Here is a 14,872-nt window from a genome sequence, read left to right on the forward strand (position 1 = left end):
GCGGGAGAAACAGCAGGGCTAGCGGCCCATCTCTCTTCGTCGTTTGTTCCACCTCACATGAATTTCCGAACTTGCCGTTGAAAGTTCTCCAGGACTAGAAGGTCTGGATCGTTTTATCCGAGGGCGTTCCCATCGCCAGCAAAGTGCACCACGTTAGCGCGCGCTAGAACCAACACGACAACCGGCTTCGCGAACTGGGCGCCTGTAGCGCGAGCTGTCCTGTGTTCCCACTTCAGGCACGAACGCACGTGAAGATTTCTTGGTATTTTTTGCAAACTCATAACAAGGCGAAAAAGTACGCGCAAGCCTGGACGACGCCAGGCGCTCCTCCCGATACGCACGTTCACATACGCTCTATACTTTTTCTTGGTATTTTATTGCGAACACTTTTTCCAAAAGCCAGTGGACCAAGCTCAAGTTAAAACAGCTCTGCTGTTAAAGTTTATGTTTAGTGTACCTCAAGTATTGAAGTTGTCTTTTCTGTGTGACATTACTTTTACACAAAACCCTCCCGCGATAAAACAAGTTTTCTTACCTGCAAGAGATCCTCAAAAGAAGGTGTTTCGAGCGGAAGGCCATACGTGCCAGCAGCCAGCACAAGAATGAAGGTTAAACTGACACCCCTCATTTTCTTTGCGAGATGGAATGGAGACAATCCTTAGGGGACGGTGGTAACTCTTTCTTTGCATGGTGGCGTGATATATAGGCTTTGTAAAAGGCATTTTTCTGTTTTTGCGTTTATTTTCCGTCGCCATTCACTTCTATGCGTAGGCTGATGTTTTTTTTTTTAAATGTCGTGTGCCTCCCATGTGGCTGGACAAACTGCGCAAAGAAAGGCCACTCTGCATTTCCTCGTACCTCTGAGAATTTACACAACCATGAGCCTGTTTTAAGCCGTAGGATCTACGGTTGTTAACATTAGGACGTTTCCGTTTGACACTGTACAAACTTGTATGTAGTAGCTTTCAGTTAAAAGGGTTTTTGACGAAAAGTATACCGAATTGCGGTACATGCGGACTTCCCGTATATAGGTTAAGAGAGAGAATAAACTTTATTGTTAACAAAGGGCTGCGATGGAGCTATTTTAGCTCAGTCGCAGTGGTTCCTTCTTCACAGGTTCCCATATGCTTTCCGAGCCTCCTGGCCCCTGTGGATCAGCCGAAGTTGGTCGTGCAGGGCGGGGATGGTCACAAAGATCTCCCATCGCTCATCCTCTATGCTGACGGAGTCAAAAAAAATTGGGGGGGGGGGGGGACTTGAGTTTTGTGCATTCTCCGATGGTGTGTTTTAGGGTGCCGATTTAGGGTGCCGGTTTAGGGTGCCGGGTACATAGGGGACATTCTTTTGCGTATTTTATTGGAAACATGCGGTTAAGGAGTAAAGGGTGTGGGAAAGAGGCTGCCTGTATCTGTCGATAAGTTGACTGCTCTTCCCTGGATAGTTTAGGTTGAGGGCACGGAAGGCTTCTTCTGTTCTCCCTGTAATGTTTGATGATTTCTGCATATTTCGTTATTGGGTGTATCCCTTCGCCCGTTTCCTCTGTGGCCCGGATGTTTAAGTCTCGGGCCTGTCGAAGGGCCAACTCGTTCCCCTCGATCGAGGAATGCGCAGGGACCCAAATGAGTTCAATTCTTGTTTGCAGGGATTTCCCGCTTGTCAGGATTTTGGCGGCAGTTTCTGAGATCAGTCTTCTTCTGTATTTGTTGTAGGCTTTCATTGAGTCTGTGAGAATTGTCGCTGTACCAGGTTGCGTTAGCGCCACTGCTATGGCGGCCTCTTCCGCTTCCTCTGGCTCCGTGGTGTACAGTGATGCACAGTTCACAATTTCGTTTCTTGTGGTCAGTACTATAGTGATATAGAGCACGCCCTCACCGCTCGGCAGCTCGCACGTGCCTCCCTATATACGTTAACGACTGAACCCGTTCTGTCAAGGCTCACAAATCTTTTTTTTAAAACTAAGCACGCATAAAACCTCGCTAAATATATGATCCTGGAATTTCGCACGCCTCAGAATAATAATTTACCATACCTTGTCTGCTTCAGTTCAAAACATTCGCCTTAAGATCTAAAGTTTATAAAACAGCTGTTTATCACCCAAAAAGCAGTGTGAAATTGATACAACGCATGCCATCCAGAAAACATTACATTGTATTTGCTAGAAATACAGCATTAAAAATTTTAAGAAAGCCCTTATGAAAAATCATGTGGTCGTGTCGTGTCCGCGTCTTCGGCAGTTACGCAGAGTCGTTCTAGGTTTCCTTACGAGGCTATTTTGCTCTCACGTGGCTTCATTGCATTGCACATGATTTATCCAATATAGTGATTCTGTCACTGGGTGGTAGGCGTGGCTACTATACAGCTCGACTTTTTAAAGTTAGCTTCGCAATTGTACAGAACTGTCGTGTGAGACCTACACCATTTTTGGGACAAAATAAGAAGGTTAAAAACTGTGGAGGCCCAGGAGTGTTATATTAAATTCCACTATTATATCCCGAGTGCCCCTTTAAATCCTGCATCATGACATTATACGAAAGTATTTTTGCCAAGGCGCTTTTCTGTCTACTATAGACGGCCGAATGTCACATTAAAAAGGCTAGAGGTCTTCTATTAAATACCTCCATAAGATCCCGTATATGCCTATTAAACCTGTTCAAGATTATCTTTAATTCTACAGCAGAAGACACCGGGGGAGAAACATTTTCCAGAAAACTGCTTATGCCTCGGTTTTCACATAAAGCGCGCGGGTAAATCCATGCAGACCGGATATTTTTCGGGCTCAACAGCTGATCTTTTGCGTTACCTCGTTCAAGAGCTCCTGGTGGGACGCTTTTGCTTGTTTTTTCCCGTGTAGCTTGAAGGGTTTCCTGAGGGACACTTTGCCGGTGTCTTTCACGTCTAGGCACACGAACTTCACCGGTTGCCGGTTACGCGTACACGGATGTGGACTAGCAGGGGTGGGGAAGGGGGAGGGGGGTCCACGTGCAGCCGTACTTCACGAGCTAACCGATGATATACCCGTTCTGCTGGTGGGAGACTTGAACACGGACGTCTCACGGCCGAATGCGACTTGACTGATGTCCTCCGTGGTCGAGCGTTGGGGGACGTGTTACACATACATTAGATGCCCACGATGGGGGAGGGAAACTAACAACCCCATGCTCGTCTGCAAGAATAAAACGCTAGTCCTTCCAAGCTTTATCCAGCCAATTAACCAGGAAGTAGGCTCAATCCCAAATTCCAAACTAACGTGTTTTGTCTCTTTCACTCCCTGGACCACACCAAGCTTCGGTAGTCATCCATCTTCACAGAGCGGAAGGGCACTCAAGTTCTTGTGGCGATACGGGGAGAGAAACATCACATTATGAAGGCCTGGCGCATTTGTTGACTGCCCAAGGACTCCATTTATACTATGAAACGTACCGTGTCATGCGTAACATATAGAAATATTTTGGGAATAGTATCCGAACAATATTTACACAACATAACCCCAAGTGCTCCCACGAGAATCTACAGAGCCCAGATTCGGGAGGGAAGCAGCCTAAGCTTGCTTCCGCATTCAACTAAGTGCTCCTCACGCACCTGAAAGAAATGCGAAGGGGAGACCGGTTTGCGTTCCAGCCATATGGCAGACAAGTCGACTAACCTCATATCCACCAACTTACGTTTTCGCTGTATAGTGCTCTACTCACTTTCAGCATCAGCCGCATTTTTAAGACGACTGTGCGTTATTCTGTGGTTCTTTCAAACCGACAAGTTTTGCTGCATGGACATTTTCACAGTGAGCTGCGGGCCAAAAGATCATGCACCGCTCCGTCTAACGACCAGGAAGGTTGAACGCGATGCTTTCTCGGGACGGACTCGTTGGTGGTGGTCTGAAGTTTGCAAACCGCTTCGACCACGTCGAAATGGAGCAGTCGCATAGACGCCGGCTTCATAACGAGAGGGAACGAGGTTCGATTCCGGCCACGAGGAGCGTTTTTTTCCCCTTCACCCACCATCATTCATCATCATCGTCAGAGAAATTTGGCTTTCCTGCAGAGCGTTTTTGCTTCACAACCGCATCAATGCGAACGCTAAAGCTTCGCATTAGTAAGCTTTTCGGCAGCCAAACCAGCTGTGGAAGCTTCTCTACTGCGGCCACAGCTGCCAAGAAATACAGACCACAGCTGCCACGCGATACAGACTATACCACGTATGCCACGTGCTAAGAATTACTCCGTACATAGCGCCTACCTCTTTACTGGCCCCATCCTGCTCTTCTCAGATATGCCCTCTTCTGTGTAAAACTGTGCATATACTACTTAACAAAGCATGGCGGGTAAATTGTCTAATTACTTTCTTCATTGGGTAAAAAAAACGCCGAAAAAATGTGCTCACAACACAGGCGAACAGAGACTATCTGTGTATTGAAGTTATCAAACGTATATCTTCGGGAAGGGCACGGCTCCAACCAGGTAAGGTGCGAGGTCCTAATTAATATTTTATTGGGCTAGTGGGTGCTAATATATAAGTTAATACACCTATTAGGCAGGTCGTGTACATGAAAATGAGGAGGTAAATATACTTAATGTCGTTTCGTTTAGTAAACTTGCCAAGATTGTTTATTTGTTTTGTTTTTAGGCCTACAGACTACTCGTACATATTAAAAAAAGTTTTGTTCCCCTCAAAATTTTATTCAGGGTGAGTTTAAAGGGATAACACCTGGCTTGACGCAATTTCACAGATTCCACAATATGTTGTACACCGTAATCTTCCGGCTGTTTTCCTGCGCCTTGTATAAACCAAGATCATAGCAGCTGGCATCAATAGGAGTCCGCGCCAAAAAATGTTAGTACAGATGGGGCGCTCCTTCGGGTGGTGATAAATTTAATCCTCAACCTCAGCAGCTTCGCATCGCTTGTAGTGCGAACTGCGACTGCTGGGATACAACGTGGAGGCTATACCAATCAATACAGACGTTACCGATCAGTAGCTGTGTTATACCGTTTGGCATTAAGAATTTATAGGTCAGATAGTACCCGCCTCTTAGCTATGCAAATGCCAACGTACGCAACTACACCACACTGGTACAGTATCTATCTGCTCGGCTAGCCTTACATGTTTTTGAGCATTTATCTTAAATTGAACACCAAAAACCTCTATCGACATTGACTTTACGTTGAGGAACCTTCTTCTATCCTAAAGCCCACCTGTGCACGAGCACAATTTGAGAGAAAGGGCTTGAACTTGAGTAGAGCTGCTCCGTAAACAGTTTGTGCGTAGCAGCGCCGCCACGCCTGCACAAAAACAAAATGTTTTTTACAGTTCAGGGAGCACAATTCGAAATCAAACTTCTTCACAGACTGAGGCTCTTTCACTTATTTTGTGAGAAGCTTGTAGTAATCTTTGCAAAGTAGCTTACGTGATTGGTATGACAACCCACACCGGTAAACGCCTTTGATTAAAATCGTAATTACTTCGGGATATCTTTTACTGCGTACCACACCAATAAGAACCTGGTGAAAAAAAAAGTATATTGTCTGTACGGCTGCAGGTCTTGTTCATTTGTAGGCAGAAAGATGCCATAGCTAACGATATTGTGCTGACTGTAAGCACACTGCAGAAAAGTTGCACAGAATCCCTAGAATATTTTATGATGTTTTTTGGTCACATTTGTCATCGAGTTGATTGCCGATGTCGACTATAATAGCCTACAACTTCAACACTACACTCACTCAGTTATCTTGTTTGCACAATCACTTTCCATGCTCCTCCGCACTGCCTCCACAGATGCCGAAGGGTAACTAAGAATGCGAACGAGATTTCTGATGCGTGCGTGTTTATTTTTGCATGTTTTAAAGCAAAGCTTTATACCTCTACCCCCCAAGAGTTCTTTCGCGACCGTTGGTGTCACCAGAAAACTCGAGCGAACAAATAAAATAATTTACTGGCGCCGCCGGGAATCGAACCCGGCACCAACAGACTAACAAGGCGAGAGCCCGTTATCTTACCGATTTAGCTACAAGCCCAAGCGAAGACGGGGAAGACAGGTGGTGTACACACCAAGCACATCTACGGGTTTACCCCCTGCGTTCTCGCTGAATTCCACGTGAAAGCGTCACGCGACCACTCACGCACGTCTAGCGGCCCTGTGCGCACCTTGCTCATGTGCAAGAGTTACATAAATTAAAGGAAGCTAATACCAATGCATATCATCTCACTTCTAGTACGCCAGTGTGCTAAAGCCTGTGGCCTCCAGTGTTCACGTAAAAAATCACATCTCCTTGTCGTCCGCCCTCACGCCAAATCAAGGAGTACATTCAAATACTCCGTGATGGCGAGGCCATCACTCCAAGCCCCAGCATCAAGATCCTGGGCCTACATCTTGAGGCTAACACCAAGAGTGACGTCTCCTTGTAGCGCCTCAAAAACAGCATTAATCAAATCATAGACATGATCAGGCGAGTGGCCACCAAGAAGCGAGGCCTAAAGGAATCCGGTACCTTTCGATTAATTGACGCTTTTGTCCTCTCAAGAGTCACTTACGTCAACCACCTGTCTTCTTCTCAACAAGGAAGACATAGGGATGCTTTATATAATGAGTAGAAAGGAGGTCGAGCAGACCATTCGTCTTCTCATGACTGCATCCACACAGACGCTGCTTAGCACGGGGCTCCACAACACGGTGGAACAGCTGATAGAAGGCCATCTTTCTAACCAGAAGGTCCGACTCAAAACTGCGGTGGGTAACCGCATGCTTCGCCAGATTAGCTGGGCAGCCCAGAAAGTCACTCTGCTTGACTTACACCCAGACTCTTGGCGACTAAAACTAAAGATGCTTCCTTTGCTTAGAAATATGAACCCCTCACATGACGAGGGTCACCGATAAGCACGGGCTCAAGCGCTAAATACCACCCTCGGTGGGGATCATGCAGTTATCTACACAGACGCCTCCAAACATCGAGGGAAGCAATACGCCATCATCGTGTCTACCTCCAGCACCAACCTCCTTGCGTGTACCTCGCCTTGGACCCCAGAAATGACGGCAGCAGAAGAGGCAGCCATCACCCTGGCTCTCACTCAACCAGGGGTTCGGTGGGTTGTCACCGATACCCAGCAAGCCTACTGGAATTACCAGTCGGGTTGGGTGTCCTGACCTGCACTGCGCGTGCTAAAAACCACTCCCCAAACGGTTTCATTCAGCTCATCTGGGCACCCCCTCACGCTTCAATGGAGGGCAACAAATACGGCCACCCAACAAGCCTGCGCTTTCACCTCCCGTGCTATGCAGCTGCACCAGGACAGTCACCCGCTGGTCATGTTCAGGGAGATAACCCAGCATTATCGCCTTCTGAGAGAGACCGTACCTTCGCTTTAGACTGACCTTTCCAGAGAACAACAAACTACCCTATGGCTCATACAATCCTGGCTCCTTCCCACTGCCTACGCGTCTTGACTTAATGCATCCGAATCGCTACGACGCTGAATGTAAATTTTGCTATGCTAAGAAGTTGGAACACTCCGCCCATAATCGGGGTGTGCGACTTTAGCCCTTAGCACTCTCCTCTCTTTCCGTCAACTACCCAACAAGAGCAATGGGAGATGCTGCTGTCCAGGCCCTCTTTACCTACCCAGCTTCAGCGGGTGGACAGAACACAGGGCGCGCGGACTGCATATGGGCCCCACAGAAGAAGGAATCACTCCCCAGGGCTGCACTCTGGGCCGTTCAAAAATCTGAACAGAAGTATTTCTTCCTCCACCTCCTCCTTCTCTGCCGCAAATCTCGTCGCCTCCGTCCGCGGCGCTGAGACAGAGAAGTCAGATCGTCTAACACCGGGTTGGAGCTTTAATTTTATAAAAAAAGTTTCCACTCTTTTGCTACACCAATACAACTCAACCAAACACGTTCATGCACCATGCAGTGATTTAACCTTACAAAGGATATCTCTTTGAAGTAATAAATCGTTTGGTTAAGTGCATTTCACTTTTCTCCGGTTTTACTATTTGTAGAACGACGTGAGTGAATTTAAGTGACTTTGCATGGGTAATCATTATGGGTGCCGTTTACAGCTTTGCTTTCCAACCACATTCACGGGGTGGATTGGCGCGATTTTTTTAACATGAAAGTGTTTTATTCCGTGGTACAACAAGACCCCAACGACGGCATATCCGTCACGGAAATGACATTGGCAGTAAACCTCGATTGACGCGGTGGCACCGGGATTCGAGCCTCGAACTCTTTCGTCGCGACGGCAGGTACGAAACCCGCTCCCGACTGCACTATGAACAAATGCGTGATTAGGACGACGAACGTGGCTTATGGCCTTCCTTTCAGATAGTACTGCTATCTAGGAGAGGCGAAGCAAGTAGTGCATCATGAAGCTAATAAGAGCCGACAGTTGGCGCCTCGATGCCAGCACCTACGTGTACGGGGGACGCGCAGCGTAAGCTGCGGAGAAGCCGACTTGCGGATGCCGCGTCCGTGACCTGACGTGGTCCGCTGTTCCTTTCGCTGCAGCTCACCGCGTGTTCACCACACAATTCGCTAAAAACCCTTTTAATTGTAGAGCATTTCAGTAACTCACGATGTCACCCGCGTTGACGTCCGTAGTCCGCACCGTCGTTGTCCCTACTATATAAAAAAAAAATACTATCCGGCGCCCGGTTTCGATCCCTCGACCCTGCGGGCGGAACGCAATGTACATGGTGCTCTACCCACTGCGCCACAAAGCCGACACAGAAAGGGACGCTACGAACGCGCCTTATATCGTTGACTCATTCAAATTACTGCTGACGAGCGCTTTCTCGTCAGCAGTTGCCACAAGTGCAACAACATTAACGTAACGCAAACTACTTAACGTCGTGCGCCCCCGGAAATGCTCTGCATTTGATCGTGCCCCTCGCGAGGGGGATGTTTCACTGCGTCTTCTCTCAGTCGCGGGACCCGTGGCGCCATCTGGCGGAGGCGCGGCACAACTCGTAGCCCTTTGAAAAGATGCGGCGCCAGCCAGCTGTGTGTGTTTGGTCTGTCTGTAACTCGATTCAGCCACCCGGCTAAAGCAAAACAATGCCTGCGCAATAGTCTTATATAGTCACAGCTAAATCTACCCGCCTATGTCGGGTGTAATGTTCATACTTGTCAACATTGTTGAAGAAGAACAAGACATTACGCAAATATGAACAACAAATCAATACAGAAGTGATATTTGCAGTGTTCCTTTATAAAAAATCAAACATACTTGACTTGCGAAATTAAATACTTCATCAACTGCAGAAAAAGAATTCACTCCGCCGTCGCCTGCTGTCGCCCGCGCCACTATAGCTTCTGCCGCCATTTTAAGAAATCAACCGGCAACAGTTACGCAAGGTTCCACTAGATAGGTTCCACTAGATAGGTTCCACGTTCTGCTTGCAACGCACGTGGAGTAGGGAAACGCGGTTCTATAAACGTTGAAGTAGGGCGCCTTGATTAACGCGCGTCTTCGCCGTACGGCAGCGTTCGCATCGAGACGCCCGGTTTGGTGCAGTGGAACGCGGGAAATTTAAAATGATTTAAGCAAACCTTTGGCGTCTTTATCTTGGGAGGAGCGCGACGCAAGAGGAACAACATGAGAGGTGAGCGAGAAAGCAAAGGGAGGCATTTACTTCGCAAAAGCCGATAAAGACAATCGTCTTTTGACGGCATTTGCAACGAAAGGAGCAGATACGCGGCCAATTTTTGGTTTCGTTCGCACGGAGGGTTTGCGAGCGCCTGTAGTTTCAGTCGGATTTACGCAATGCTCCGACGCGTGCAATCCAGTGTCTAACGTTGATGCGTCTAACGCTGTCATACCGATGAAATATAAATAGCGATGTGCAAGTTCATATCGATGTCCTATAAACATTCAACTGCTCCTGTGAAGGCACATTTCACTTTCGTGTTTTACCGGTTGCTATAGAAGGGGGAACAACTACATTTTTTGTGGGCATGGCTCACGCGTAATCGATTGCGTCGCAAGCGTTGCTCATCATGTTACGCTGTTCTCAGGCAGTATATGAAACGGCGCGCGCCAAGAACTTCTTAGTGTTTATTTTTATGACCCACAGCATAAAACAAAGCGCAGTCAATGTTTTGTTGTGTCGTTTTTTCTGGTGTACGCGCCTCGGGGGAACGCTTAGAACACTAGGAAATACAATAGAAAAGGGACATTTTACGGACTGCATCCCAGTGCGAGTTCTCCTAACGCTAGCTGGATGCGTCTTCTGCCAAAGTAGCGAAGTAATGCTTTCGTGCAAAAAAATCTCCTAATTTAAACCTGACGTTTTTCTAGCTTTAGGTGCGCACTCCTTTCCGGGTGCAAATACTGAGTGCAATGGACCTGACCGCTAAACACCAAAATAGCGACGACGGCAGGCAGAAAAAGCGGGTGTATATAGTATTCACATGAAGGTTTATCGGGCGATTTATTCTACTGGCTACTGGCAACACTGAAAACCACCATGACAGTTCCAACTTTTTTTCGCATGCGTCCGCACGTCGCAAAAGAAAAATCCAGGCCCGGGCGTCCGTCGTCTGCGGTGTTACCGACCGATTATTTTCCGTGGCGTCAACAGTAATAAAAAAAATTCCCCGCATTTCCCCGAGGGGAAGAATGTGAAAGTGCGAATGCACGAGTTGAATTTGCGCGGTTCGGAATTTTTCCTTATAAGAGAGATCACACATACACACACAACTACAAACAAAAAAAGATGCATTTATTCACAGACACCTATTTGTGTTGTCGTTGTACTTGATTGCTAGAGCGGATCTCAGCTTTGAAATTTCGTGTCAGTACTCCTTTAAGCGGGTGCATTAGCCCCTCTCACGCCCGATTCCTGGCCAATCCCCCACGTGGGTATGTGCCATGTCAGCGGCCAGGCAGCGCGCGCCCATCTCCCCCCGTTGCCAAGGAAGACGAGGAGATTCCTCGCCAATCCGCCACGTGGGTATGCTATGCGGACATCGCCGGTGGACGCAGGTTCAGGGTCGCTTAAGAAGTGCATTGCACTTAATAATCGCACTGACTTCGTGTGGTCCTGCTCTACTTGGCCTTGAGAATTGCGCATTACCAGCGGAGAATGGAGTAGCTGTCGCGAAAGAAAGCGGCAGGATGCACAAAATGCCCATGCAGCAGTGCAGTTGCATGCGAACACGGATATCAACACAGCTGTATCCGCTCCTTAGCCACTACAGTGTCGCTCAGTAGAAAAACCAAGTATTGCTTCAAAAGAAATTGTGAGCTTTCATGCCAGAACAGGTTCAGTTAAACGGTAGTGTAGCAGTGAGTTCGTTGTTAGCTGGGTGACTAGCGACATCTACCAGCGAGTTACCGAGCGATCGACGGTGAGGATCTCGCTAGAGCTGAGCAATCCTCGGCCGATACCAAAACATGGCAGCTGGAAATTCTCTGATGTGTCCCGACGCCTTCCCTTGTGTTTTCGATAGGCAGGCTGTACGACGCTGCGCCAGAGAGTATTTGACCTTGAGGTAAGGCTTTCGAGGTCAGTCGGCCACAGTACTGCTGCTGCTGCTGCCCGAACAAACGCTGCCGAACAACAGCGCTACTGCGACGCTCGCGCTGCAGCTTTTAAGAAACGGCCGGTTTGTACTCGCTGGTAAAGAAGTTGGGATTAAATTGAAGCACATTGTTGCCGCACCGACGGAGAGAACAGCCATTTTTCTCGCATAATAAAGTTTAACGCGGTACACCTTTCGTTATGGAATCACTCGAACACGGTTTGTAACAGAAAAATTTAAAGAGCGCCGCGGGTACCCCAGCAGACATGCAGGAGTCACGGTAGCCAGCGCTGCGCAGCTTCCGTGCATGCGACGTCGCCTTTCCATGAACAGGCACCGGCATGGCTGCGCACACACATGGTTGCCGACATGCGCGCCACGCCAGTGAATACACCCTATCCAGCGGACGGGAGGCAGACGACCAACTTCTCAAGTGAGCATCACCCGCAGCACAAGCCGGGGCAGTAGAGTCAAAAAGACCTCAAAACAGCCAACCAAGCAACAACGAATCTAGCAGCTGGGATAGCCGAGCATTGGCAGGTCGATATATACAAAGCTGGTCGTGGTAACTGCCAATTCCAGGAAGACATACAGTAAAAAAACTTGGCTCTTAACGGCGTCACATCTGCCCTAAGGTCATTTTTGTGAGCCCTAGAATATTACTTACCATGTAAATGTAACTCAACAATGTTTGCGCATCAAGATCACTTGTATATTATTGGTAACAAACTTTATCATATTTGTAAACTTCACGTCTACCCCGTGTGCATCAATAACACAGTGCATATTCATGCCTTCCCAGAGTTGCCAATATATTTTTCACCCGTAAAGTTGTCACCTCGGTTATTAATTCTAACAACATGTGAAGCAATATCCCACAACAAACTCAAAGAATCTTCCGAATTTTTCTTCCGGCAAGGCAAAAAGGAAACATCAGGCCTAAAAGCCGATATTCGGCCCCTCGCTGAAGTGTTGATTTGGCGTGTTGGGGAGTTTCACAAAACCTTTTTTTAAAATCAAAGCTTTGTGAGAGTTGACTATTGGCGTAAAGAACTACTAAATTAAGCATAGCACCACAGCTAAATATTTATATATATATATATATATATATATATATATATATATATATATATATATATATATATATATATATATATATATATATATATATATATATATATATATATATATATTTATATGCCTAGGTAGCATAAGAGGGCTTCCCGCCAGTTACCCGCTCATGACAGGCTGTAGACGCTCGAGTCACGCCCCGGGGGTTGAAAAGAAGGTCCCCTTCTCCCCGTGTAGTCAGAGTGGCGCTGGCTACCACCCTCAAGCGTCAGATACACTTCTAGTAAATATAAATAGCCCAGAAAGTGAAGGAGAACACAGTCGCCCAGATAGCCGAATTGGTAAGGCATTCGAGATCTAATCGAAAGGCGTGGGTTGGGTTCCCACTCTGGGTGCGTGTTTTTCTTTCTTTCTTTCTTTCTTCCGTATATTAAAAAAATGTTAACTTCATTAACAGTAGCAAAAAAAAAAGAAGAGCCTAACCATACCCCTATGCCTCCTTTGGCGTTGTAGACTGCCGACCTGTCTTTCTGTATTTCCTCAACGAGCCCCTCATTTCCTTACTATATTATTCTGCGAAAGCCTAGCGAGGGTCTCGGTTCTGGCAGCCTTGATGCCTAGGTAGCATAAGAGGGCTTCCCGCCAGTTACCCGCTCATGACAGGCTGTAGACGCTCGAGTCACGCCCCGGGGGTTCAAAATAAGGTCCCCTTCTCCCCGTGTAGTCAGAGTGGCGCTGGCTACCACCCTCAAGCGTCAGATACACTTCTAGTAAATATAAATAGCCCAGTAAGTGAAGGAGAACACAGTCGCCCAGATAGCCGAATTGGTAAGGCATTCGAGATCTAATCGAAAGGCGTGTGTTCGGTCCCCACTCTGGGCGCGTGTTTTTCTTTCTTTCTTTCTTTCTTCCGTATATTAAAAAAATGTTAACTTCATTAACAATAGCAAAAAAAAAGAAGAGCCTAACCATACCCCTATGCCTCCTTTGGCGTTGTAGACTGCCGACCTGTCTTTCTGTATTTCCTCAACGAGCCCCTCATTTCCTTACTATATTATTCTGCGAAAGCCTAGCGAGGGTCTCGGTTCTGGCAGCCTTGATGCCTAGGTAGCATAAGAGGGCTTCCCGCCAGTTACCCGCTCATGACAGGCTGTAGACGCTCGAGTCACGCCCCGGGGGTTCAAAATAAGGTCCCCTTCTCCCCGTGTAGTCAGAGTGGCGCTGGCTACCACCCTCAAGCGTCAGATACACTTCTAGTAAATATAAATAGCCCAGAAAGTGAAGGAGAACACAGTCGCCCAGATAGCCGAATTGGTAAGGCATTCGAGATCTAATCGAAAGGCGTGGGTTCGGTCCCCACTCTGGGCGCGTGTTTTTCTTTCTTTCTTTCTTTCTTCCGTATATTAAAAAAATGTTAACTTCATTAACAGTAGCAAAAAAAAGAAGAGCCTAACCATACCCCTATGCCTCCTTTGGCATTGTAGACTGCCGACCTTTCTTTCTGTATTTCCTCAATGAGCCCATCATTTCCTTACTATATATATATATATATATATATATATAGAGAGAGAGAGAGAGAGAGAGAGAGCGTAGAGCGAACAGACGAACGGGTACCAAACTTTATTGATGTTTCGGCTTGGGGCAAGCCTTCGTCAGAATCCTTCCTTGTGTCAGAATTCTTGGGACAAGCCTTCTCCCAAGCCGAAACGTTAATAAAGTTGGTGTGTGTGTTACCCGTTCGTTTATTCGCTCTACGGTGTTCTTTACCGGGCCCATTGCATCAACGTTTGGCGTGTATATATATATATATATATATATATATATATATATATATATATATATATATATATATATATATATATATATATATATATATACCAGTATGGGCGATACAAGTATGGGCAAAACTTTCCCAATGCCCATATTGTGGCCAAACACTCTTTTTGAGGGACTGAGTAGTTGGACTCAGCCTTTGTCAGTGTCCGGCTCGCGTATGTAACGCAGTGCTCCGCAAAGCCAGGTTTTCGCTGCGCGAGCACGGCACCAAGGCCAATACCACTAGCATCTGTGTGGACTTCTGTTGGAGCAGACGGGTCAAAATGTCGTAGTATAGGCGGCGATGTGAGCAGACGACGGAGTGTCGCAAACGCCTCAGAGGATGCTGACCAAGCCGAAATGCCGTTGTCGCTGCTGAGAAGCTTTGTTAGTGGTGAAATGATGGACGCAAAGTTGCGAATAAACCGCCGAAAATACGAACACAGCCCGATAAAGCTCCTAAGTGCCTTT

This window comes from Haemaphysalis longicornis, unplaced genomic scaffold (genome assembly GCF_048455015.1).
Source record: "Haemaphysalis longicornis isolate Haplotype H1 unplaced genomic scaffold, Haemaphysalis longicornis Haplotype H1 scaffold_55, whole genome shotgun sequence".
NCBI lineage: Eukaryota > Metazoa > Arthropoda > Arachnida > Ixodida > Ixodidae > Haemaphysalis > Haemaphysalis longicornis.